The sequence below is a fragment of the Gopherus flavomarginatus genome, chromosome 14 (assembly GCF_025201925.1).
Source record: "Gopherus flavomarginatus isolate rGopFla2 chromosome 14, rGopFla2.mat.asm, whole genome shotgun sequence".
NCBI classification, from domain to species: domain Eukaryota; kingdom Metazoa; phylum Chordata; order Testudines; family Testudinidae; genus Gopherus; species Gopherus flavomarginatus.
The window spans coordinates 3,273,401-3,278,628 of NC_066630.1; positions in this window are offsets into that span (position 1 = coordinate 3,273,401).

A 5,228-nucleotide genomic window follows, 5' to 3' on the forward strand; every position below is an offset into this window, starting at 1 on the left:
AAAACAAGCACGGCTAAGCTGGACGTCCTGGCCTGGCCCCTTCAAACCTCAGCCCCCACTGAATTGTTGCCACTCCCCTAGCTGCTGCTGTCCAACTGGAGTCTGACGTGTTACCGAACTTTTCCTACCTCCTCCCGGGGGTGGGTTTAGCCTGTTGAACGCCCCTGGGCCCGATCTCGCTAAGCCCAGCCCTTCTGCAGGGGGAGCCGGACGATGCTCGAATGTCTTTGCAGGCTCCCCCCACAACTGCTGCTGTCCACCCCTCCTAGCCGCCGGGGCAGCCTAGTCTTCATCTTCTCCCTTGTTCAGAGCACCAAATAATGCCAAGGCTGCCTCAGGATCCGTGGCAACTTTCTTACAAGATAGTTACAAAGGAGGGATGGGGAGGTCTTCCCCTCCTTCCAACCTCCCTTGGTTAAACTGGGGAATCCTCATTTTCCGCTGTTATGGAGCAGAAACTCTCCAGCCGAACCAATGTCTCTTGCCTCACTGTAGCATCGTGTTGGGTGTGTGGCTGCCTTCGGTCCCTGTGGTTCTGGGTGCGCAGTAGTGTCCTGGCCGGGGCTGTGTTGTCCTTCCTTTTCTGAGAAGCAGCACTGCCAGCTCTGTTTAGGACCCCTGGGTCCCTTGAACCTTGCAGGCAGCAGTTAGCGGCCAGCTGGCGAGGTAGCTTGGCTTGGAGGCCATGTTCACAAGACGGGAAACAAGACAATGCAGAAGTAGCCAGCACAGCCCGTCATGCCCAGCTCTCTGTAAAGCTCATCTTTAGTGCACAACAGCAGCATTGTGAAGTGAGAGTAGTAACAGGCTGGGGGGACCAGTTTGTCAAGGGATTGGAAATAATTAGGGCCCTACCAACCTCATGGGCCATTTTGGTCAATTTCACAGTCAGGATTTTAAAAATAATCAATTTCATGATTTCAGCTATTTAAATCTGAAATGTCAGTGTTGTAATTGCAGGGGTCCTGACCCATAAAGGAGTTACAGATGGGCTGCAAGGTTACTGTGTGTGTGTGGGGGGGGGGTGGTACTGCCACCCTTACTTCTGCACTGCTGGTGGAGCACTGCCCTCACAGCTGGAGAGCGGCGGCTGCTGGCCGGGAGCCCAGCTCTGAGGGTGGAGCCGCTGCCAGCAGCAGTGCAGAAGTAAGGGTGGCCTGGGATGGTATTGCCATTCTTACGTCTGCGCTGCTGCTGGCGGGGTGCTGCCTTCAGAGCTGGGCACCCAACCAGCAACTGCCACTCTCCAGCCACCCAGCACTGAAGGCAGCGTAGCAGTAAGGGTGGCAATACTGTGACCTCCCCCCACTCCTTTTGGGGTCAGGACCCCAATTTGAGAAACGCTGGTCTCCCCTGTGTTCAGTAGAGGGTTAAAGTACACAAAAAGACCAGATTTCACAGTCCGTGACACGTTTTTATGGCTGTGAATTTGGTAGGGCCCTACAAATTCTGCTCCTGGTCATAGGATCATGCCCTCTATCTCTTCTACCAAATCTGGAAAAGTCTGAGCCAGATCTTTGGAGCGGGAAGACCCACAACTCTCGTTTCTGCTGAGTCCAGCTGGGCTCCTGCACTGAAATTTAGATGCAGCACGGAGAGGAGGTTCCAGCAGGCTGTTCTCTGGGCTGCACCCTGAATTTCATGGCCTGACAGTTGAGCTGCTCCTGATTCTCATGTAAATCAGGGCAGCTGGAGTGCAGCTGGGCTTCCGCAGGCAGGAGCCACGAGGGGCTTTGGCAGCAGCTTCCATAATAAATCCCCTGCTTCCAGAGCCCAATGTAGCAGTTTGGGCTGGTTTGCAGCTGTCATTCAGATCAGTGCTGTTGCTACTCCAGCATCCTACCTGTTAGTTATGGAAGTGCCAGCAGCCCCCAGGAAAAGGAAGGCTCCAACTCTGATGTGCACAGGGGGTTTGCAAGGGAAGGATTCCTTAAAAACGAACACAATCTCCCATGCAGAGCAGGAGCTGGTTAAACTCCTCCCCAGAGCTCCAGCACCGAGCCGCCCGACCAGAGTAAAAGAGCAGTTAGGTGGTGATGCCGGCAGGGCACAATAGGACTTGGATGGTTTTAATCTAAGTCTTGAGGCAGCTCCAGGCATCCAGGACACACTCACTGCACCCTCCAGCTGTTGAGTCATTCTGCCCTTGTCCCGTACTTTTCATTGGTTGTGTAGCAGCTTTCTGTACTGTTAAAAACAAACATATCCCCACCTGCCCAGCGAGGCGTGTCCAGTCGTTTCCTTGGTCCCCCACCTCGCTCAGCACTAGCAGCGCTGCACCCAGCTATGTGCACCTGAAGTAGATGGGGGCTTGCGTGCAGAAAGGTGTGATCAGAAGAACACAGCTGCTGGGCTGTGCTCCTGCCCAAGGCGAAGGGGTGACCGTCGGGAAGGCCTGGCTTTCAATGCTCAACTGCTGTGACACTCAGCCCAGAGCTGCCATTGGCTCATGGCTGTTCTTTAGTCACGTTCATCATGGGCCACGGCTCTGAACCCCTAGACCTGCTTGGGGGACCAGCTGGGGGTAAAAACAGATCATTCGTTAGAATGGGATTTCTCAGCGTTAACAGGTGAGCAGGTCCATCTCCCACACTCCTCCGCTCTGGCCTAGCAAACAGCACAGCAAGGAGGGGCAGTCCCCTCCCCAGGGATAATGCTCCTTTGAGCCATCAGCAATGGCTGTTGCAGGCCGCAGGCAGGTCCCTCAAAAAGAACCATGAACTCTCACCAGGGCAGACATGTGATCTGATGCCTAATCTGGGCACCTCATGCAGAGGGTTAAAGCACTGGTCAGAGGTGGGGCAGGAGGGAGTTTGCCCTGCAGACCTTGGTATTCCAGTCCCTTCACCAGGGCCTCAGCTCCAGTGCTGCACTGGGACCAGCTGGGCTCATCACCTGCAGCCATTTGGCTAGTCACACGTGCTTGGCTCTGAGTCAATCAGCCTTGTGCTTTCTGAGCACCCCCGGCTGTGGTGGAAAGGAAAGTGCTGACACAAGGAATGATCCCTCACCACACAGTGGGGTTTGGTTTATTTGGCACCCTGCATTAGAAATCACAACTCTACGGTTATCAAGCTGGGCCCAGGGCAGTGGGAAAGGGGGGCTGGATCGCCAGAGATGACAAAGCTGGTTTTCCTTCGTGCTGTCTTCCCCCTCCCAAGCACATACTGCTACGCCAGCTCCACCATGTGAGAGGAAATATATTATAAACACTAAGAGAGTCCGCTCCATCATCTCCTTCCCTCCTTGCTCCCTACCTGAAGGGCACCGCTGGAAAAGAAGGCAGTGGGGTGGTGATGTCACCAAGGGGCTCGTGTTTATGGGTGGTGAGTCCAGATCAGAGGGCTCCATTTACAAGCAAAGGCCTGAATTGTCTAATTGCCAGTGCCCCAAACTCAGCCTGGGATCTGAAAATCAAGCCGTCGTCTTCCCTTCATCAGCCACAGGAATGAAGGGTCTCCCAGATACATTAACACCAGTCATGTAGTCCCTCTGCCTTCACATTATGGCTTTTGTGTCATCGGCGCAGGCCTGCGGCTTCCAGTGGCGTAACAGACTGAGTTTCGTGCCCAGCACTTAGGACAATGTGGTCCTGCTCCAGCAGGCGTCAAAGGCAGTAAATGCTTTTCTCACCACCAGGCAGCAGATCCCATGTCAAACAAACAGTGGGCAGCTCTGCTGAGTAAGCCAGGGCCTTTTCCGCAGGCGCTAGTCAGAGGAGAGCTGCAGGGTACCAGATTTGACTGTAGCTGCTTAGCCAACAGAGCACACCCCTATCGGGGTGACACAAACGCTGAACACTTCCGGAAGGGCACTGCTGAGCCAACCCATGTGTCTCTGGCCTCTGGAGGCAAGACCTGCCTGGCGCTCTGCAGGTGTTACGAGTCAAATACTGGTTACAAAAGCACTCTGAGGCAGCACAGCCTGGGACTGGTTACTGAAGTCCCAGTATTGGGCAAGCTGCAGTCACACGGGGAGCACACAAAGCACTCTTCATAGCTGTCCAGATCAAGTCACTGCCTCCACTGGGGCTGGGTTCTTGCTGAAACAGGCCTACACTCCAGAGAAGGGAGGACAGGTTCCTGGCTGCCCAGCAGCTGGCTTGGCACTACTGCAGAAGTGCTTCGTACTGTATCTGAGCCGGCAACAGGCACCCAGCCCCAGGAGGGCATTTCTGCTAGACCAGTCGCTGGGTTTCAGAGCCTGGCACATCTAGACTGGTAGTTTTAGCCCCATAGCACCAGCCCGAGTCAGCTGACCCAGGCTCTCAGACTCAGTGCTCCCCCCGTCCCCAACATAGATATGCCCAGCTCTGCCCCTAGACAGTGGGTGCTGGAGGTAAGGAGGGAACTGGGCCCTGGAGAGTTCAGCCTTTAATTCCTAAGCCCAAGAAGGCTAGAATATGCTCCCAGGGTTGAATGGCTGAGCTTGCCCCCACACTGTGGCCAGGGGAAGTGACTAGACCAGGCAGAGGGGGATGTCAGTGTAACAGAGCAGGGGTTGTGCTGTCTGCATCTGCCTTAGTGAAAGGGGAGGAAAGGGACTCTGAAGCCCAAACCCCGATGGCTGCAGGGAAGGCAGCACATCAGCCATGCAGCGGCCTGGCTGGAGCAGGCTCCACCAGCAGCAGAGATGCTGCACTCTGTCAGGTGTGATCCTGGCCGAGGGGCTGGCGAGGCAGGAGCGGTGCACCACGGGCCCAGGGGCTGGGAAGCCCAGCGTGCTGGGGGGACAGGCCATATGCAAAGCTTCCTCCCATTACTAAAACGTCACCTTCTGAACTGCACTGGGGGTGTGGTCTGGGTTTGCTGCAGATGCCCCTCCCCTCACAGCCCTTGCAGCATGAATGCTGCTCCCTCAGGAGCCTGCTGGTGGCAGAGAAATGCCCTTTGCAGGGATGCTGCACGGGGCCCAAACGCAAAGCTCCGCCATGCCAGAGCAGTGCTGCAGCCAGGCCATGGCTCAGACCCTGCACGGAACGAGGGTGCATGCAAGGTAGGCACGGCCCAGTGAACCCCTTGCCCTGGGTATGAGGAAACAGCAGGGTACAGACTCGCTGCACACAAGGAATAGAAGTGAGGCTTCCCTCCCCCCATTGGGGTGAGCTAGGAACACCCAGCTCGGAGAGAAGCTAACTCAGGACAGAGCTGGATGCACACCAGGCATGTCTGGGCCAACAGCTACCCTGCTTTGATACACGGCTATAGGTGCCATAAAGACACCCCAGG